At 36.7% G+C, this 23,479-nt stretch overlaps 1 pseudogene; it reads right to left on the bottom strand.

Annotated features, from left to right (window-relative positions):
* Nucleotides 1-18,920: 18,920 nt before the first annotated feature.
* Nucleotides 18,921-20,595, bottom strand: LOC143661115 (transmembrane protein 69 pseudogene; annotated as a pseudogene).
* Nucleotides 20,596-23,479: the final 2,884 nt, after the last annotated feature.

Below are 23,479 nucleotides of genomic sequence, written 5' to 3'. Positions count from 1 at the left end.
TGTGCTTACTGGAGCCCTTTAAGAGGGAACCATTTTTGGAAAAAGCTTTAGAGCCCATGCAATTAGAGACCTTTGGAGATGAAGAAGGAAAACGCCTAGGGGAGCTTCATGAAACAAGAAGCCTATAGAGAAAGCTAGCAGAATTCACCATGTGCCCTTCCAGTTGAGAGAGACACCCTGAACTTCATTGGCCTTTCTTGAGTGAAGGTAACCTTGTGTTGGTGCCTTAATTTGGACATTTTCATGGCCTTAGAACTGTAAACTTGCAGTGTAATAAATTCCCCCTTTTTAAAAGCCATTCCTTTTCTGGTATATCACATTCCAGCAGTTTTCAAACTAGAGCAACTTTCCATTCCATATCCCCATTCTGTCCCCAGGTAACAGATATTTTAGATTCCTGTTCTATGAGTTTGCTTATTCTAATTCTTTCAAATCAGTGACATCATACAATAGTTTTCCTTTTGTATCTGACTTATTTCCCTCAAAGTTCATCCATGTTGTTGCATGTATCAGAGCTTCATTTCTTTTTATGGTTGAATAACATTCCCTTGTATGTATGTACAATATTTTATTTATCTATTCTTCAGTTGATGGGCACTGGGTTACTTCCATCTTTTGGCAATTGTGAATAACACTGTTAGGAACATTGTAATGCAAATATCTCTTTGGGTCTCTGCTTTCAACTCTTTTGGGTTTATACCTAGTAGTGAGATTGTGAGGTAATATAGTAGTTCTATATTTAGCTTTCTGAAGAACCACCAAACCATCTTCCACAACAGCTACAGCATTTTATAATGACACCAGTAATGAATGAATGTTACTATTTCTCCACATCCTCTCCAACACTTATTTTCCTTTTTTAAAATAGCAGTCATTTTAATGGGTGTGAAATGATATCTCACTGTAGTTTTGATTTGCATTCCTCCAATGGGTAATGATGTTGAGCATATTTTCATGTGTTTTCTGGCCATCTGCATATTTCTTTGATATACAAATAGATTTGTATATCTATTTAAGTGTTTTGCCCATTTTTAAATGGTTTTGTGTCTTTTTATTGTTGAATTGAAGGATTTCTTTATACTTAATGGCTATTAAGCCTTTATCTGATATGTTATTTCCAAATATTTTATCCTATGGTGTAGGCTGTCATTTTATTTTCAGGATAAAGTCCTTCGATGCAAACATTTTTTATTTTGATGAGGTCCAATTTATCTAATTTTCTTTCATGGCTTGTGCTTTGAGTGTAAAATCGAAGAAACCATTGCATAACAAAAGTTCCTAAAGTTGTTTCCCTAGATTTTCTTCCAAAATTTGGTAGTTTTTGCCCTTATATTTGGTCTTTGATCCATTTTGAGTTAGTTATTCTGTATGGTGTAAGGTAGAGGGCCTCCTTTTGTGTTTGACTTTTTTTTTTTTTTCCAAATGAACATCCAGTTATTCCATCACCCCATCACCATTTGTTGAAAAGACTATTTGTGTTGTTTTGAAGCTGTTATGTACCCCAGAAAAGGTGATATTTTTTTTTTTTGTATGCTGTATCATGAAGGTCTCATTTCATTCTTTTTCCATGTGACTCTCCCATTATTGCAGCACCATTCATTGAATTTTGGGGTGGGGGGCGGGTTGGGGGGGAGTGCTTGGGCTGGGAATTGAACCTGGGTCTCCCTCATGGCTGATGAAAATTCTACCACTGAACTACCTTTGCACCCCCAAGTCAGGTCCTTTTAATCCATTCCTGTGGGGGCAGACTTATTATGAGTGGGACGTTTTAGTTAGATAGTTTCAATTGAGATGTGAACACATTCAATTCAAGGTGGGTTTGGTCCCTTACTGGAGTCCTTTATGAGAGGATAAAAAGACATAAAACTGAGAGAGAGTTTAGAGAGAAATAGCCTGGAGACGGTAAAAGAGAAACACCCCAGACACTTGAAGAGGATGCCAAGAAGCTGAAAGTAGTGAGACCTGGGAGTCAAGGATCAGCAGATGCCAGCCATGTGCCTTGCAGGCTGACAAAGAAACTCCAGATGGCAGCAGCCTTTCTTCAAAGGTTTCCTCCTGTTGATGCCTATATTGGGACATTTTTATGGCTTTAGAACTGTATATCTATAAACTAATAAAGCCCCATTGTTAAAAGCCAGTCTATTTTAATATATTGCATTCCAGCAGCTTTAGCAAACCGAAACACTGTTCTTTCCCCATTAATTAGTCTTAGCCCCTTTCAAAAACCAGTTGTCCATAAACATGAGTGTTGGTTTTTGAGCTCTCAATTCTATTTAATTGGCCCATCCTTATGCCAGTATCATGCTGTTTTGGTTACCGCAGCTTTATTTTAAGATTGGGAAATGTGAATGCTCCAACTTCAATCTTTCTTTGCAAGATGGCTTTAGTTATTCAGGGCCTCTTACCATTCCAAATTTAACGACTGGCTTTTCCATTTCTGCCAACAAGGTTTCATTGGGATTACATTGAATCTATAAATTGATTAGTGTAATGTTGATATCTTAGTGATATTTAGTCTCCCAGTCCATGAACATGGAATATCCTTCCATTTAGTTAAGTCTTTTTAATTTCATTTAGCAGTGCTTTGTAGTTTTGTGTGTCCATGTCCTTTACATCTTTGGTTAAATTTATTCCCAGATATTTGATTCTTTTAATTGCAATTATGTATAGAATTTTTTTCTTGGTTTGTTATTCTTATTATTCATTGCTTATGAGTAGAAACACTACGGATTTTTGGGTGTTGATCTTGCCACCAGCCGCATTGTTGAATTCAATTATTAGCTCTGAAAGCTTTATTGGGATTTTTTTTCAGGATTTTTTTGTATATGAAATCATATCATCTGCAAATAAGGAACATTTTACTAATTCTTTTTCAATTTGAATGGCTTTACTTCTTTTTTCTTGCAGAAATGCTCTGACAAGAACTTCCAGCACAATATGGAATAACTGTATTGACACTGCGCATTCTGACCTTAGAGCAAAGCTTTCAGTTTTTCACCATTAAGTGGGAGGTTGGGCTGTGGGCTTTTGATAGATACTCTTTCTGGTGTCGAGGAAGTGTCTATCTATTCCCATTTTTCCAATCTTTTTTGTAAAGAAAGAATGCTGAATTTTGTCAAACACCTTTACTGCATCTATTGAAATTAGGTGTTTTTTTTTCCTTCGTTTGGTTTATGTAGTGTATTACATTAATAGATTTTCTTCTATTGAACTAACCTTGCATATAAGGGATAAATCCCACTTGATCATTGCATATAATTCTTTCAATATGCTCTTGAATTCAGTTTGCCAGTTGTTCTGGTTTGCTAGCTGCTAGAATGCAATATACCAGAAACAGAATGACTTTTTAAAAGGGGAATTTAATAAGGTGCTAGTTTACAGTTCTAAGGCTGAGAAAATGGCCCAATTAAAACAAGTCTATAGAAATGTCCAATCAAAGGCATCCAGGGGATGATACCTTGGTTTCAGAAGGCTGATGAAGTTCAGGGTTTCTCTCTCAAGTGAGACGGCACATGGCAAACATAATCAGGGTTTCTCTCTTGGCTGGAAGGGCATGTGGCAAACATGATATCATCTGCTGGCTTTCTCCCCTGGCTTCCTGTTTCATGAAGGTCCCTGGGAGACATTTTCCTTCTTCATCTCCAAAGGTCGCTGGCTGGTGGACTCTCTGCTTTGTGGTGCTGCAGCATTCTCTGCTCTCTCTGAATCCCTCGCTTTCTCCAAAATGTTTCCTCTTTTATAGGATACCAGTAAACTAATCAAGATCCACCTAATCCAGTTTAACAACCACTCTTGATTGAGCCACATCTCCAGGGAGATGATCTAATTACAGATTCAAACATATAGAGCTGAATAGGGATCGGAAGAAATGGTTGCCTTTACAAAATGGAACTAGGATTTAAGCGTGCCTTTTCTAGGGTACATACATCCTTTCAAACCGGCACACCAATATTTTTATGAGGATTTTTGCATCTATATTTATAAGAGAGATATTAGTCTGTAGTTTTCATTTCTTGTGGTATCTTTATCTGGCTTTGGTATAAGGGTGATGTTGCCTTTGTAGAATGGATTAGAAAGTGCTCCCGCCTGTTTTAGTTTGCTAATGCTGCTAGAATGCAATATACCAGAAATGGCTTAGCTTTTATAATGGGGATTTATTAAGTCATAAGTTTACAATTCTAAGGCCATAAGAATGTCCAGACCAAGGCATCCAGAGAAAGATACATTGACTCTGAAGAAAAGGCCAAAGGCATCCAGAGTTTCTCTGTCACATGGGAAGGCACATTGTCTGCTGGCTTTCTCTCTAAGCTCCTAGCTTCAAACAGTTTCTCTACAGATGTTTCTCTGTCTGTGTTGGTTCTCTGCTTTTCTCAAAATGATTCCCTCTTAGCAAACTCCAGCAGAGGATTAAGACTCACTTTAAATGGGCAGAGGCCTATCTCCATGGAAACTACCTAATCAGAAAGTCCCGTCCATGACTAGGTGGGTCATGTCTCTATGGAAACAACTTAATCAAAAAGGTCCTGCCCAAACAATAAATCTGCCTCCTCAAGATTGGTCTAGGAAAAAGAACATGGCTTTTCTGAGGTACACAACAGCCTCAAACCATCACACCTCCTCTTTTATTTCATTGAAACATTTAAGTAGAAGTGGAATTTCATTTTCTCAAAATGTTTGGTAGAATTTTTCTGTAAAACCATCTAGTCCTGGTTTTTTTGTTGTTTTGGGGAGGTTTTGGTTTGACTAATTTGATCTCTTTACTAGTAAATGTTTGTTGAGATTTTCTATTTCTTCTTCTTTTTATTTTTGGAGTGCATTGGCTGGGAATCAAACCCAGGTCTTCTGCATGGGAGGCAACAATTCTACCACTGAACTTTTCTTCTATTTCTTCTTGAGTCAAGGTAGGTAGTTTGTATGTTTCTTAGAATTTTTCCATTTCTTCTAGGTTGTCTAATTTATTGGCATACAGTTTTTTGTAGTGTCTACTTATAGTCCTTTTTTATTTCAGCAGGATCTGTAGTAACATCTCTCTTTTCATTTCTGATTTTTTTTTATTTGCATCCTATCTCATTTTTACTTCATCAGTATGGTAAAGGTTTGTTGATTTAATTAATCTTTTCAATGAACCATCTTTTGGTTTGCTGATTCTCTCTGTTGTTTTCTTTTGCCTTCTGTATCATTTGTCTGCTCTAATCTTTGTTATTTCCTTCCTTCTGCCCAGTTTTGGTTTAGTTTGCTCTTATTTTTCTACTTCTCCCAGTTTTGAGGCTAGGTCTCTGATTTAAAGTCTTTCTTCTTTTTTAATGTAAACATTTTAGAGCAACAAATGTTCTTCTCAGCACTGCCTTCACTGAATCCCATGAATATTGGCATGCTGCTTTTCTCATTTTTGTTCACCAAAAGGTATTTCTTAATTTTGCTTCTGATTTCCTCTTTAAACCATTGGTTGTTCAAGAGTATGCTGTTCATTTTCCACATATTTGTGAATTTTCCCTTTCTCCTTCTGTTACTGATACCTAACTTCATTCTGTTGTGGTCAGAGAATATACACTGTGTGATTTCAATATTTTTGTGTTTACTGAGATGTGACCCAGCATATGCTCTATTCTGGAGAATGATCCATGTGCACTTGAGAAGAATATGTGCTCTGTTTTTGTTGGGTGCAGTGTTCTATATATGTCTGTTAGGTCTTCTTGGTTTAGTGTGCAATTAATGTCCTGTACTTTTTTACTGATCTTCTGACTAGATGTTCTTTCCATTATTGAAAGTGATGTATTAAAGTCTCCAACTATTATTGTAGAACTGTCAATTTCTCCTTTAATTCTATCAGTATTTTCTTCCTATATTTTTGGGCTTTACTGTTAGGTGCACATATATTTATAATTATTATATCCTCCTGTTGACAGATACCCTTTGTCTCTGTGTAATGTCTGTCTTTGTCCCTCACAACCATTTTCACTTAAAGTCAATTTTACCCAATATTTTTCCAACAATGACAAAATACACATTCTTATCAAGGGCACATGGATTATTCTGTAAGAGATATCATTTTCTGGGACACAAAAATGTCTAGATTAATTTAAAACTTGAAATAAATTCATAGTATGTCCTCTGACCACATTGAATTAAAATAGAAATCATTTGCAAATATCTAGAAACTCCACAAATATTTGGAATTTAAACAACAGAATTTTAAATGATTGATGGATCAACAAAGAAATCAGAGGGGAAATTAGAAAATACAACTTAAAAAAGAAAAGATGATATGTTAAAACTGTGGAATGAGGACATAGTTCAACTGGGAGGGAACTTATAGCTTTATATACTTAAAATAGAAAAGTAAAGATTGGCTTCTGAAATGACAATGTGAATAAGTCTGCACCCTTCATTAGAAGGAGAAGGTTGCAAAGCTATGAGAAAACAGCCATTCATAGTCTCTGGAAGTTGTCCTAAAGGCATAGAGTAAGTGGAGAAATATTTTTGGAGGAAGATGTGCTGAAATTTATTGAAAAGAGCAAGAATATATCATTTGAGTCAATACTTGTTTGCTCTCTCCCTTGACCTCTCAGTACTCCAGCTCAGATTAATAGAAGCTGAAATTAGGTGAGTCATGACAAGAAGATGAAGCTCCATTTCCCCTCAACTTCTAATCAAGGTTTACTGTGTCTGACTGAAAGGGATAGGCACTCAGCATCTAATGTCCTCTTCAAATCCATGTTGAAGAAGCTAAATTTCTGCTGATTTCCCCACCAGAAATTTTGAAGAGTTAAATCAAGAATATCAAAAGCTACCTGATTCTGTCCTTAGTTGCTAAAACAAATGACATTCAATGGGTTGGTTTACAATAGGAACTTACTGACTCACTGCTATGGTTTCAGAAGGTAGAAGATATTTTGGCTGACTAGCAATCTTTGCATTTCCTTGGCTGCTCTGTCACATAATGTGGTGGGTTGAATTGTGCACCAGTTTGGAGAAGAAATTTTGTCCATATTCTGGTGGGTGGAGGCCCATTGTAAGTAAGATCTCTCCAAGATATTCAGCACAAATGCAACTGAATGGAATCAGTTTGGATTTTAATCTAGATTACTAGAGTCTTTTATAAGCAGAGTGAAATTCAGAGAGAGAGAGAGATACAAGTAGCAGACAGAATCTGAATGTCAATGGACCCTAGAAGAGAAAAGATACAACCACGTGTTGCCATGTGAGAGAAAAGCTAAGGACCAAGGATCACAGGCAGCCAGCCAGCGTCTGTGCATTGCCTTGCTGATTTTCATGGTCAGGTTCATGTGTCAATTTGGCCTGGTGGTGGTACCTGTTTGTCTGGTTGGGCAAGTGCTGGCCTGTCTGTTGCTATGAGGGCATTTCATAAAATTAGATCATGATCATGTCAGCTACATACACAGCTGATTCCATTTGTAATCAGTCAAGGGGAGTATCTTCCTTAATGAGTGATGCTTAATCTAATCACTGGAAGCCTTTTAAGGAGGATTCAGAAGAGACAGGCTCTCTTCCTGCTTTGGCCAGTGAGCCTCTCTTGTGGAGTTTGCCCAGACCCTTCATCGGAATCATCAGCTTCATAGCCTACCTTACAGATCTTGGACTGTCTGTTCCCATGGTTATGTGAGACACTTTTATAAATGTTATACTTATGAATATTTCCTGTTGGTTCCGTTTCTCTAGAGAACCCTGACTAATGCAACTTGGTACCAAGAATGGTTCTTAAGAAACAATCTTAAAAATGGTTTTTTTATGAATGGTTTTCTACTCTGACTGGATTCAAAGGCACTAAGGACTCTGATTACCATATTCAAAATGATACTGCCAATCCATGGAGTGAGTTGGAAAAGGAGATAGTCAAAATATCACCATTTGATTCTTCTAATGCTTTGCTTGTATGAAAGCAGGCTCTGGGGGTAATGTTTTTGACACCTTTACCGAGTTTTGTGGAAATAGGAGGGATAGAGATGTTGGCTGGTTGTTGTTAGATACACTGTATACATTAATGACTGAAAGGGATGGGTTTAAGGCTTCAAATGAGAAGCTTAAGTGCTGTCTGACAGATGTAAATGTTTCTATGAGTGTCCTGAAGGAAAATCTTATTTCCTGTAACCATAGACTTGATATCTCTGAAAATCTGACTCAGAATCTTATTGTTAGAGTAGCAACTTTACAACATAAACTGAAATCTCAACCTTGCATGGTACTTTCCATTAAAGTGAGGGCTATTATGGTGGGAAAGACCAAGTGGAAGCCACTAGAATTGCCCCTACCTAGTAAATCAGAAGCAATACCAGATTCCTGGAGGGACTGCTGAGTTTACTGCCATGCTTAAGGACTTGAAGGAAGCAGAGGTGGTGATTCCCACCACATCACCATTCAACTCTCCTATTTGGCCTGTGCAGAAAACAGGGTCTTGGAGGATGACAGTGGATTATCGTAAACTCAACCAGGTGGTAACTCCAATTGCAACTGCTGTTCCAGATGTGGTATCATTGCTTGAGCAAATCAATACATCTCCTGGTACCTGGTATGCAGCTGTTGATCTGGCAAATGGTTTTTTCTCAATATCTGTTAGTAAGGAACACCAGAAACAGTTTACTTTCAGCTGGCAAGGTCAGCAATATACTTTCATTATCCTACCTCAGGGGTATATCAACTCTCCAGCTCTGTCATCATCTTGTCCACAGGGACCTTGATCATTTCTCCCACCCACAAGACATCATATTAGTCCATTATATTGATGATATCATGTTGATTGGACCTAGTGAGCAAGAAGTAACAACTACTCTAGACTTGCTGGTAAAGCATTTGTGTGTCAGAGGATGGGAGATAAATCTAACAAAAATACAGGGGCCTTCCATCTCAGTGAAATTTCCAGGTGTCCAGTGGTGAGGGGCATGTCAAGATATCTCTTCTAAGGTGAAGAGTAAGTTGCTGCATCTGGCCCTTCCTACAACCAAGAAAAGAGGCACAACACCTAGCTGGTCTCTGGATTTTGGTGATTCATTTGGGTGTGCTACCCCGGCTCATTTATTAAGTGACCAGAAAAGCTGCTAATTTTGTGTGAGGACCTGAGCAAGAGGTGGCTCTGTGACAGGTCCAGGCTGCTCTACAAGTTTCTCTGCCACTTGAACCATATGATCCAGCAGATCCAATGGTGCTAGAAGTGTCAGTAGCAAATAGAGATGCTGTTTGGAGCCTCTGATAGACCCCTATAGGAGAATCACAATGCAGAACCTTAGGATTTTGGAGCAAAGCCTTACTGTCTGCTACAGATAACTACTCTCCTTTTGAGAAACAGCTTTCAGCCTGCTACTGGGCCTTAATAGAGACCAACTGCATAACCTTGGGCCACCAAGTTAACATGAGACTTGAGTTGCCTATCATGAGCTGGGTCTTGTCTGACCCACCAACCATAAAGTTGGGCGTGCACAGCAGCTCTCTATCATGAAATGGAAGTGGTATATATGAGAAGTAGTCAGCAGCGCTCCATCATAAAATGGAAATGGTATATATGAGAAGTGGTATATGTGGTATATATGAGGGCAAGAACAGGTCCTGAAAGCACAAGTAAGTTACATGTGGAAGTGGCCCAAATGCCCAGGAAGTGGCCCAAATGCCCATTGTCTCCACTCCTGCCACATTACCTTCACTTTCCCAGACCAGAGCTATTGCTTCTTGGGGAGTTCCTTACGGTGAATTGATTGAGGAAAAGAAAATTTGGGCCTGGTTTACAGATGGTTCAGCATGATATGCAGGTACCACCCAAAAGTGGACAGCTGCAGCACTACAACCCCTTTCTGGAATGTCCTTGAAGTACAGTGGTGAGAGGAAACCCTCCCAGTGGGCAGAACTTTGAGCAATGCACCTGGTTGTTCATTTTTCTTGGAAGTGGAACTTGCCAGAGGTGTTTTTGTATACTGACTCATGGGCTTTTGCTGATTTGGCTGGATAGTCAGGGACTTGGAAAGACCATAATTGGAAAATTGGTGACAAAGAGGTCTGGGGAAGAGGTATGTGGACAGACCTTTCTGAGTGGGCTAAAAACATGAAGATATTTGTGTCCCATGTGAATGCATACCAGAGGGTAACTTCAGCAGAGGAAGGTTTTAATAATCAAGTGGATAAGATGACCCATTCCATGGATACCAGTCAACTTCTTTCCCTATCAATTCCTGTCATTGCCCAATGGGCTCATGAACAAAGTGGTCATGGTGGTAGGGATGGAGGTTATGCATGGGCTCAGCAACGTGGACTTCCACTCACCAAGGCTGACCTGTCTACAGCCACTGCTGAGTGCCCAATCTGCTAGCCACAGAGACTCATACTCAGCCCCTAATATGGCACCATTCCTCGAGGTGACCAGCCAGCTACATGGTGGCAGGTTGATTACACTGGGCCATTCACTTCATGGAAGGGGCAGTGATTTGTTCTAACTGGAATCAACACATACTCTGAATATGGGTTTGCTTTCTCTGCATGCAATGATTCTGCCAAAACTACCATCCGTGGGCTTACAGAATGCCTTATCCATCATCATGGTGTTCCACACAGCAATGCTTCTGATCAAGAAACACACTTTCACAGCAAATAAAGTGCAGGAATGGGCACATGCTCATGGAATTCTCTTATCTTACCATGTTCCCCATCATCTAGAAGCAGCTAGATTGATAGAACGATTGAATGGCCATTTGAAAACTCAATTACAGTGCCAACTAGGTGGCAATACTTTGAAGGGCTGGGGTAATGTTCTCCAGGAAGCTGTATATGCTCTGAATCGGCATCTGCTGTATAGTGCTGTTTCTCCCATAGCCAGGATCCATGGGTCCAGGAACCAAGGGGTGGAAATGGGAGTGGCACCACTCACTATTACCCCTAGTGATCTACTAGGAAAATTTTTGCTTCCTGTCCCTGTGACCCTAGCTCTGCTGGTCTACAGGTTTTAGATCCAAAAGGGGAAGTGCTTTCACCAGGAGAAACAACAATGATTCCACTGAACTGGAATCTAAGACTGCCACCTGGTCACTTTGGGCTCCTCATGCTTCTGATCAACAAGCCAAGAAGGGGATTATATTACTGGTTGAGGTGACTGACCTTGACTATCAGGAGGAAATAGGACTGCAACTGCACAATGGAAATAAAGAGTTTTCCTGGAATTAGGAGATCCCCTAGGATGTCTTTGAGTACCATGCCCTGTGATAAAAATTAATGGAAAATGGCAACAACCCAATTCAGACAGGACTACCAATGGCTCTGAAATTTCAGGAATGAAGGTTTGGGTCACCCCACCAGGCAAAGAATCATGGCCAGCTGAAGTGCTTGCTGAGGGTAGAGGGAACATGGAATGGGTAGTGGAAGAAGGTAGTGATAAATATGAACTTCAACCATGTAATCAGTTATAGAAATGAGTACTGTAATGCTGCTTTGTTCATGTTATGCTATTTAAGTTGTAAGATATCAAGTTTAAGAATGAATATTACCCAAGAACTTGCACTCTATTCTGAGAGATTTAATGTGTTTCCAGTTAGATGCAGGACAGTTGAGTATTGTTAGGTAAAAACAAAAATGTGTCTTTATTGTTTTCTATTGAGAAATTAGGTATGGTTTAAGGAGATGAGTATAGCTGCCAAGTTGACAAGGGGTGGGCTGTCATGGTAAGGTTCATTCATCAACTTGGCCAGGTTGTGGTACTTGTTTATCTGGTTGGGCAAGTGCTGACCTTTCTGTTGTTATGGGGACATTTCATAAAATTAAATCATGATCACTTCAGCTACATCCACAGTTGATTCCATTTGTAATCAGTCAAGGGAAGTGTCTTCTTTAGTGAATGATGTTTAATCTAATCACTGAAAGCCTTTTAAGGAGGATTCAGAATAGACAGGCTATCTTCCTGCCTTGGCCAGCGAGCTTCTCCTGTGGAGTTTCTCCAGACCCTCCATCAGAATCATCAGCTTCAGAGCCTGCCTTACAGATTTTGGACTATCTGTTCCCATGGTTATGTGAGACACTTTTATAAATTTTATATTTACAAGTATTTCCTGTTGATTCTTTTCTTCTAGAGAACCCTAATTAATACACTGATGTCTCAATTTTGAACCTCTAGTCTCAAAAGTGTGAACCCACAAACTTCCACTGTTTAAGCCAACACATTATATGGTATTTATTTTAGCACTAGAATCTAAAATATATCAACCAGAACAGAGAATGAATGATATGAAACCAGCACAAACTCTTTCAAGAAAAAGAGGAAGAAAAACACATTTTCTGAGATGACATTACCTTATTATGAATCAAATAAAGATTTCAGAAGGAAATAAAACTACTGACCAAATTTCCTTCTGAACACAGGCACAAAAAAACCTTATAAATCTATTAGTAAATAATATCCTGATATATATTAAAGGTTAATAATTCATGATGGGAAGTGTTTGTTCTTAGCTATATAAGCTAGGAAGTGTATTTTTCCTAGCTGTACAAGATTGAACATTCAAAATTCAGTGTATTTCCCTGTAATAATGTGCTAAAGGAAAAGAACTACATCATGATCTCAGGAGATTCAGAAAAAAATGTATTTGATAAGATTAATCACCATTCAGCATAAGATTTCTCAGAAAGTTAGAAATACCCTGAAAGTTTCCAAACCTGGCAACAGCTCTCCAAGGAGAGCTTGGAGATCTAGGAAAGCTGCAGGGGTATGCAACCAAACACTCCTCTTAATGGAATGCAAAAGGAAGAGCCGAGAAAAGAGATGATGTAAAGGTGAGAGTGGAGAAGAAATTGAGAAAAATCCTCTGGCAAATCATCCCCATCATAACACATTTTTACTTGAGGAATTTATGGGACTGGTTTTCTAGAAGATTTTTCTCAATATCTTTTCCATCTGCACCTTTACGCTTTCTCTTTGCACAGCTCTTCCCATTCTCTCAATAGTTATTTCACAATTTCTTGTTACTGGATACTTGCTAGCCTGTTGGGGAGGGCTTCAAGGCACGGGTCACATTTTCCTTTCTTTCAATTACGTCTCAGTGCTAAGCAGGAGCTGTGTCCCTAGTTTCTGAATGCAGCATTTTCAGTGCTCTTGCCATTGCCCCAGCTGTAAGTCTAAGCTGGTACCTTTCTGAGAGGTAAAGATTTATTTTGTCTGTTTTCTTCAGCAGCTGCAATAGGGTTTCATCTGAACCCTAAGGGCAACAGCATTTGCTACCCTACTCCCACCTCAGATTAAGGCACTTGATCCATAGGCAGGATATGAAGAAGAGTCTGGGCGGAATTTTGTGCACCACTCATACAAGCAGTTATTTTCTTCTCCCAGGCATGCAACAAGAAGCAAGCTTTTGCAAGACACTCACCAGCTTTTTTTTTTTTTGGTCAATACCCATTGGGATAGATGGGGAGTGGGGGACCTGCACGTGGGTGTGAATCCTGCCCCTCATCTGTAACTCCAAAGGGATCCAAACTTTTTTTACCACCCCACAATGATCCTCCATGAAATTTTAACTATTTTGTCTGAATTCTTCCCACTGTATCTTCCCCAGGCTCCCTGCAAGTGTATGTCTGTTTCTTCTACTTCAGTCTAGTTGATGACCCTGTGAACTCAGCTCTCTGATGCGTCCGAAAAAAGTAGAGAACTTGCAGTTTGTCTTTTTTATATTCAGCTTTCCACATCCACGAGCAGAACCCCAAGTACATCATATTGATATTTTTTTTGCTTTGTTTTGTTTTGCTTTGTTTTTGTAATAGGCTTTGCTTTTCTTAAGAGTTGAAATTTGACCTTAAATATTTTTATACCTTCAGCATCAAGCACAGGGTTGAGTAGATGTAGCCTTCAGCAAATGTTTGATTAATCAAAGTGAAGTTGAAGTCAGAGAGGCATAAAGTTGTATACTCAGGAAAGGGTCTTAAACAACTCTTTGCAACAGTTTCAATGTTCTTGGTTTCATCAATAGTATTATACTGTATTATTCTACTTTAGCATGAGCTAGATCTTTCCTGAATGGACTTACGTGTGGAATTGTAACTCAATGACTTGAATGGCCCAACATAGTGCATACTGGAAATATTCTGGAAAGGGCTCAGGGTAAAAGATAAAGATAAAAGATTTACTTTTATTTGGTCATACTGCATTGTGCTTTTTCTGCAATGGTAGCTGTTATGACTAGTTATTAGAACTACCTGGAGAGCTATTAAAATAGTAGTACCTTTGCCCCTCAGAAAAATTAAATTATAACCTCTGAGGTTGGGCAATGATGTTATTGAAACTCCTCATATGATTCTAATGTGTAGTTAGGAAGGAAAATTACTGTGCTAATTTGTTAGAAATAAATGTAATCGGAACACATAATTATCACAATTGCAATTCCATCATCAAATGGATGATTAAAACTAGAAATTTAACCAGGAGTGAAAAAAAAAATCTTGTTGTTGCTTAAGATAGAACAGATATTCAAAACCCAAACACTGATACCCATCAGGTACTAAGGTATACTAAAAAATAAGTGCATTATTCCACCGAATGGTCTTTTACCACAACCTGCCTTATTCAAGCCCAGATCAAACCTTTCTATTTGGTCTAATCCTGTAGCATCATTCTGGTCACTTCTCTTGTTTTTTTATAAGCCTTATTAAGATATAATTCAGATACAATTCACACATTTAAAATGTACCAGTCAATGGTTTTTGGTATATTCATGAATATATACATCCATTAGTGTAATCAATTTTAGAACATTTTCATTACCTCAGAAAAGAAACCTTTTACCTTTGGCTATCCCTCGCCTATCTACCCTCCCATTCTCAGACTTAAGCAACCATTAATTCACTTTCTGTCTCCATAGATTTCCCTATTCTGGCTTTCGAATGAATAGAATCACAATAGGCAGTCCTTTGTGACTGGCATCTTTCACTTAGCATAATATTTTGAAGGTTCATCCATATTCTTTCATGGCTGGATAATATTTCACTGTATGTAGATACCACATTCTCTGTTATCCATTTGCCCATTAATGGACATTTGGGTTGTTACCACTTTTTGGCTACAATGAATAATGCTGCTCTAAGCATCCATTTACAGGTTTCTGCATGAATATGTGTTTTCATTTCTCTTGGGAATATATCTAGGAGTGAAATTGCTGGGTCATATAGTAACTCTATTTTTAATAATTTAAGGATTGTCAGACTTGTTTTGCAAAGTGGCTGCACTATTTTATTTTACCACCATCAATGTATGATAATTCCAATTTCTCCACACACTTTCCAACATTTTTTATTATCTGAGTTTTGATTCTAGCCCTCCAAAGTGGGTGTGAAGTGTTTTCATTGTGGTTTTGATTTGCATTTCCCTGACAGCTAATAATTTGGGCCATCTTTTTGTCTTATTGGCCATTTATATATTTTCTTTGGAAAAAATTCCATTCAGATATCCTGCCCATTTTCTATTTGGATTGTTTGCCTTTTAATTATAGAATTGTGATTATTCTTCATATATTCTGGATGAGACTTTTATCAATTTGTGTGATTTCCTTTCATTCCATGGTTGTCTTTTCATGTTCTTGATGTTTTCTTTTGAAGCATGAAATTTTTCAATTTTGTTAAAGTCCACCTTATATATATTTTTTCTTTTGTTGCTTGTCACATCTAAGAATCTTGTCCAAATTCTAGGTCATCAAGGTTTACCCCTAGGCCTTCTTTTAAGAAATTTATAGTTTTCCTCTTATATTTAGGTCTTTGATCCATTTGAGTTAATATTTATATGTGATGGTAGGCAAGGTTGCACTTCATTCTTTTTCCAGTTTTCCCAGAACCATTTGTTGGAAAGACTATTCTTTTCCCATTGAACGATCTTGGCACTCTGGTCAAATAAGATGATAATAGATGTATGGGTTTATTTTCTATTCCAAGGATCTATTTCTCTTTACTTGTGCCAGGACCACACTGCTTTGATTACCATTACTTTGTGTAGGTTTTCAAGTTGGAGAGTGTGATTCTTCCTACTTTATTCTTTTTCAGGATTAAACTTTTTATCACTATTCTCTGTCTATGGCAATTCCATATAAATTTTAGAGGTGGCTTAAGTACTTTGTGAAGAAATCAACTGAGATTCTGATAGAAATTGTATTGAATCTGTAGTTCAGTTTGGGGAGTTTTACCATCTTAATAACATTAAGTCTCCCAATCAATGAATAGGACACAGGCCATCACATTTTTAATTTCTTTCAACAATGTTCCATCATTTCAGAATATAAATTTTGCACTTTAAAAAAATATATATTCCAAAGTAGTTTCATCTTTTTGATGCTAATGTGAATTGAATTGTTTACTTAATGTCATTTTCATATTGAGCATTGTAATTGTAGAGGAACACAATTGATTTTTGTATATTGATCCTGTGTCCTGCAACCTTACCAAACTCATTTATTAGTCCTAACAGTTTTTTTTTTAATAAATTCCTTAGGGTTTTCTATTTATAGGATCATGACAACTGCAATAGAGATAGTTTTACTTCTTTCTTTCCAATCTGGATGCCATTTGTTTCCTTTTCTCTCATAATTACCATATTTTGACCATCCAGTGAAGAGTGGAAATTCTTATATTATTCCTGGTCTTATGGGGAAAGTATCCTGTCTTTCACAATTAAGAATAATGCTAGATGTGAGGCTAACTTAGATGAACTATATTAGGATTAAATAAGTTCCTTTATGTTCCTAGAATTTTGAGTATATTTTGTTTTGTTTTCATCAAAGCATGCTGGATTTTGTCAGATGCTTTTTCTGGATCTATTGAGATGATCACATGATTGTTGTTGTTTATTCTGTTGGTATGATGTCTTAATGAGTGAAGTTTAAATTATTGATTTAAGATCTTCTTTCTTAATATAGGTATTTGCAGCTAATAATTTCCCTTTAATACTGCTAGATTTGTGCCATACTTTTGGTAGGTTGTGTCTCCATTTTCATTCATTTCAAAATATCTTCTTGTTTTCTTTTTAATTTATTCTTTGACCCATTCGTTAAAAATACATTGTTTAAAATTCACATATTTGGAGTTTCTCAAATTTTTCTTTGTTATTGATTTCTAATTTCATCCATTATTGTTAGACAACATACTTTGTATTATTTCTCTCCTAAATTTACTGAAAACGAGTTATTGATGTCTCTAGCTATTATTATTGAATTGTCTATTTCTCCCTTCATTTCTGTGATGTTTTGCTTACATATTTTTGTGTTTTTCATTATGCCTAAATATGTTTCTAATTGTTATATCTTCCTCGTGGATTAAATTTTTTATCATTATAAAATGTTTCTCTTTACCTTAGTAACTTTTATTTTTGTCTTAAGGTCTACTTTTTATATTATTATAGCCACTGCAGCTTTTCAATAATTGCTTTTTGCATGTATTTTCATCCCTTAACTTTCAATCTAGTTGTATCTTTGAATCTAAAGCATGTCTCTTGTAGACAATAGGTAGCTTGATTGTGTTTTATTTATCCTATTTGGCAATGTCTCCTTTTAGTTGGATGGTTTAATCGGGCTTACCATAACTATCTTAATTTATTAGAATCAGCTTTATACTTATGCTAGCTTAATTCCAGTAATATATAGAAACAATACTATATAGTTCTGTCTCCTTTTCTCTCTGTTTTGTTATATTATTGAACACATTATCTCTATTAATGTTAAAAGAAACTCAACAATATAATGTTATAATTATTACTTCATTGGTCATCATTTCCTTAGCCCCTTACAGCTTTGTTCCTACCTACTTCCTTTACTATTGACAAACCCATTACACCTTTACTATATTTCTATATATTATCCATATTATTTTACTTGATTGCTATTTAAATCAGTTATGAGAAGAAAGGAGAACATGCATTTATGCTATCTTTTATAATTATTTTTATAATTATACAACTGCCTTTACTCATACTCTTTATTTATATAGATTCAAATTTCCATCTGGGGTCACTAGCTTTCAGCCTGAAGAACTTCCTTGAGAAATTCTTGTAAGGCAGGCAATCTAACAACAAATTCTCTCAGTTTTTGTTGATCTTGGAGTTGTTTTAATTTGCCTTCATTTTTTCATCTTTTTTAAATTTTACATTTTCAAGACAATTAAAATATTGAAATGTCTAAGTAGATGGCTATATAATTCATAAAAAGACTGAATGAGAGTTATAACCTAATATGACACAAATAGGACTTGTCATAGATTTTCAACTTCCTACACAAGTAATTTCTATTAAGTAATGATTTCTAAAAATGAAAAACGATCTGTGAAGAATAAATTATCATTGGTCTGGGAAAAATGCCAAGCGAGAGAAGAAAAGGGTGATGGCAAAATGCAACCTTACATGGCTTATAGCAAACATGTTACATCTATAGAATGGTTTTATATTTATTCTACTTGTCCAGTTCTCTTGGGTCCTTTCTCTGTTCTGCTGGTTTGAAGCTGTCATGTACCCCAGAAAAGCCATGCTCTTTAATCTTCATTCAGTGTTGCTGGGTGGGATCATTTTTATTGTTTACATGGAGATGTGAGACACCCAATCGTGGGTGGTAATTTTTTAATAGTTCATTTCCAAGGAACTGTGTCTCCACTCATTCAAGGTGGGGTTGCTTACTGGAACCCTTGAAGAGGGAACCATTTTGAAAGAGCTGATAGTGCCAACAGAGCCCACACAGCCAGAGACCTTTGGAGATGCAGAAGGAAAACGCCCCAGGGGAAGCCTTAGGAAATGAGGAGAGAAAGCCAGCAGTCTTCACCATGTGCCCTCCTAGCTGAGATAGAAATCCCAAACTTGCTTGGCCCTTTCTTTGGAGTTAAGGGGCCTATCTCTGGATGCCGTAGTTTGAATATTTTCACAGCCTTAGAACTGCAAACTTGTAACTTAATAAATTCCATTTTTAAAAGCCATTCTGTTTCTAGTATATTGCATTCCAGTATCTTACAAATAAAACATCTGGGGATGTATTTTTAAGTAGTAAAGTGATTATAAAAAAAAAAAAGGTACAAAAGTGACTACTATCCTCAAGGCTTTGAGCCAGTTGGAATATATGACAAGAGAAAAAGTTCAGTGCGTAATGCCATCTCCAAACCTATTATTACCAATGCTATAGCATCACTGAGTCTTTCAGAAGTAAGAAAGGCAAACCATGAAAATAAGAGCAGGAGTTGTACCATTAGTTAAATTAAGGAAGTCTGGTTTGGCTGGACTACTTTCTGGCAGAGCAAAACTGCATATGACTTCTTCCAAGAAAGATAGGAAACTGGTTCCATGAGCTATTTGAAGAAAAGGGGATATAATTCTTTGTCATCACCTTGACTAGAGGTAGAGCGACAAAGGGGATTAGTCCTGCCAGAGTTACATATAATGCTGGCTTTGGGCTGTCAGGCAGGTGAGTGACGGTGCGTTGAGGCCTGGCTGGAAGTACTGCTTGCTTATGCTTCTTAAAGCACCACTAGGAAGTATGATAGCATGGTCTTTTGCTCATACACATTGAATATGTCAAGAAGAGTCAAACCCTTGGAGACAAAGGGAAAAAATTCTGCTGGAGGGATATCTTTAAAGAAGGTGTATCTACTCTGCTGGCTCCTAGTCCCATTGGAAAAGAGTACTACAGCATCTTTTCAGATTCTCAAGGAAATTTCTGGATGAAGTGAACATACCGGACCCTATTGAAAGTCTTGCTCAAAAAGATGCCAGGAAGTTCTGATTAATGTATTTTTATGACTAAATGGAGGATTGAACCAGAAAAAGCATGTTGGTGCCAGCATAGCATTCGGGGGATAGAGAGCTCTATTTTTGCCTTCAGTTTTTGAAAGATATTTTTGTTAGATATGGAATTTCTGGTTGAGAGGTTGTTTTTTTCTTCTTCTTATTGTTTTTTTAACACTTTGATTATGCTTTCCCACTGCCTTTGAAACCACTGTTTCTGGTAATGTGATTTGTTAATCTATTCAGATTCCCTTATAAGTGCCATTTGGTTTTTCTCTTGCTTATTTCAAAATTTTCTATTTGTCCTGGAGTTTCAGCTTTCCTATTAACATGTGTTTACATGAGGATCTCTGCATTTACCCTACTCACAGTTCATTGAGCATCCTGGATGTGTAGGTCATTGTTTTAGAATAAAGTTTTTCAGCCATAATCATTATTTCATCACATATATGTATTTCCTCCTTGCTCTCTCAGCTCTCCTTTCTGCTGCATAGTCTCTATTTATATATCCTCAGATTTACTAATCTTCTTTCAGTTCTCATTTTACCTTTTGGTTCTTTTTTTATAGTTTATATCTCTCTACATTGATGTTCTCTATTTGGTGTGACATTGCTATTATACTTTCTTTTTCTCCTTTAATCATGGCTCTTTTTAGTTCTTTGATATATCATCAAAGATGATTTTGTTTGTTTGTTTTGTTTTTTACATGGCCAGGCACCATGAATCTGGCATGACAGGCAAGAACTCTGCCACTGAGCCACCGTGGCCTGCCCCTTTGATGCTATTTTTAATTGCTACTTTGAAGTCTGTGTTGAATCAGACATTTCATTATTCTCACAGGTAATTTCTGATTCCTGCTTTTCTTCTGGTGTATAGTTCATCGTTTCCTGTTTCTTTGCATGCCATGTGATGTTGTTATTGGAAATTGGACACTTTAGATAATATATTCTAGTAATTCTAGGTTCTAGTCCCTCTACCCACCTGCATTTGTTATTGTTAATTGTGTGTTTATTTGTTTACTGACTGTGTGCATTTTACTCTAGTCTATCTCCCACCCAAAGTATGAAGCCTCGGATGTTGCATACCCCCAGGAGGCACAGCTTTGGTTCTGTCCACAGTCACCTGGGTACATGGTTCTGGAAGTTCTCACTTCCATTCATTCCTGGACCACACTCAGCTGTGAAATTCCGCTAATTGCCAGTCAATTGCTCTACTGTTTTCAACAATGTTCCAGGCCATAAATTCCTCTACAAACTAACCCAATTAAATTGTAACTTGAGGTAGAATAGCTTCTGTGGTCAATGTTTGCCTCAGAAAAGTTTGTCCCTACAGTTGCCTTATTTCTTGGCTTTCTCCTGCATGCTATCAGCCTACAGTCTTTGCTGTATCTTCATTAGAGATTGGACTTCCAGCCTCCAAAACCATGAGACAATAAATTTCTGTATTTTTATGCCACCAAATTTGTAATACTTTGTAACAACAGCCCTAGGATACTAAAATATCTCCCAGTTCCCTATATGGTCTACTTTTCTCCCCCAAATCTCTGAGCTATGGCTCTGGAGCCTGGGGTGGGGATAATGACATGTTTCTCTCTTAGTGGCACCCCTGCTTTAGAAATTTCATCCTTGGTGGAGGGGGGCAGAAACTAAAGGTCTCTAAGTTGCTTCTCCTGGCATTGAACCAACACTTTACAAGATGGTGGCAGAGTTATAAGTATCCCACTATTGGCAGAACCACACACTTAAGGTAAAAACTGTTTACTTCCTTGAGTGGGGTGTGGGTAAAAGAAGGAAGTCCCCATCTCTCAGCCATATTCACCAAGAAAGCCCTCCAAGTAGGGGTTGCAGAGAGAGGGCATGTCATTATCAGGGGTTGTTCTGGTCTTTAGCAGTCTGGATTGGAGTTTGCATCGCTGAGCTGAGGGAAGGCAGAGAGGGAGTGGTCTTGGCTCAAATACCATAGACCTTCACTTTTCCTTCCAAGTGTTCATAGATATTCTTGAATAGACATTTCTTCATTTGCTGTATGCTCTTAGAGGCTTTAAATTATTGTTTTTTAGGACAAAATTTTTTTCTTTTTTTTTTTTTTTTTTACAGATTTCACTGTTGAATGGGTCAATGGAGTTCTGCATGCTGTCTTGCTGAAATAAAGTCTTCTTACCCTTTCCTTCACCTTCAGGTCCCCACCACACATCTCCTGCAGTTTCTGGAAAAGCTGTTCTGTCTATGAACACTGAGATTTAACTTGATATTATTAAAAATATGTGTAAGATAAAAATGTTAATAATGAAAAATATGTAAGAACTAATTGGAGTAAAAGTATTCTAAGTTTTTAGTATTTTCATGGACAGTATTAAATTTATCAATTTTACATAATAATAATAAGTCAGGGATGTAAGTTTTAATCTGTAATATAGTAAAAGAGTTACCCTCTGAATGAATATTAAATTAAAGTAAAGCTAGCAAGTTAACAGAGGAAAAAAATGGAAAGTAGGCTATATTTGATTAATCCGATAGAAAGCAAATTGGAGAGAAAAAGAAACATAAAATAGAAATATGACAGATAAAAATCAATATGTATCTGTCATTATATTATAAAATAATTAACACTAAAATAATAAAATTATGAGACTGGATAAAAAATACAAAATATGGACTGCTTCTCAGAAAATGCCTTACAATGGAGAATACTTGAAAATAAAAAGACTTTTAAAATATACTGTGGGAAAAAAAAAAGTTGGGATAGGTGCATTAATATCAGAAAAGTAGGTATTAAGGGGAAAAAGAACTGCTAAAGATAAACATGAATAATACATTATAATGAAGGGGTTAATACACCATTTAGATATCCTAATAATAAACATGTATTCCTTTGCTGTTTTAATATATTTTAAAATATTTAGTGCATATTAAATGAAAATAGTCAAATCTATACTTATAGTTGGGGACATTATCTTACATATCACATCAAACTTGAACAAGCCAACAAAAATGAAGTAATCACAGAAAAATATTAAAATAAATAAAATATCTACAAAAATTTGTATCTAATAATTATGTACAGGACCAATCAGACACAGACACGCTCATTTTATAAGTGTATGAGATATTTATTTTTCATACATCTTGGATCATAAAGTAAATCTAAGTAAACTTCAAAGAACAAAATCATATTTAGGATGTCTTCTTACCATGGAGAAATTGTCAGAAATAAATAATAAAAATAATTAGAAAGTTTCCAACTGCTAAAAATTAAGTAATAAACTACACAATCCATGGGCCAAAAAGGAATGTATAAAATATATAAAATTAGAAAATATTTTAAACTGAAAGATAACGAAGACACGATATATCAACACTTGCAGGAGATTGTACAACAATACCTAGAGGGAAATTTATAGCCTTAAATATATAGATTAGAAAAGAACAAAGACTGACAATCAATAATCTAAGCTTCCTACTCAAGATGTTAGGAAATATATAGCATATCAAACGCAAGAAAATAAATAAAAGAAAATAATCAAGAGAGAAAAATCGCACGGAAGAATGCATGAACACAAGCAAGAGTCAGTTCTTTGAGAAGATTTATTTCAGTCTCTCTTCCTGAATATATTTTAATCATAATTATTTCAAAATCCTTGTCAGCTAAGTCTATTATTTGGATCTGTGGGTGGTTCTGTATCTGCTATCTGATAATTCTTATGATTTTCAGCTTAATTTCATCATTTTTTGTACTTGTATTAGTTTGCTAAAGCTGCTGGAATGC

This window comes from Tamandua tetradactyla, chromosome 17, assembly GCF_023851605.1.
Source record: "Tamandua tetradactyla isolate mTamTet1 chromosome 17, mTamTet1.pri, whole genome shotgun sequence".
In the NCBI taxonomy this organism is placed as follows: Eukaryota; Metazoa; Chordata; class Mammalia; order Pilosa; family Myrmecophagidae; genus Tamandua; species Tamandua tetradactyla.
Note: the sequence above shows the minus strand (reverse complement) of the source record. Positions and strands in the feature narration are given on the sequence as shown.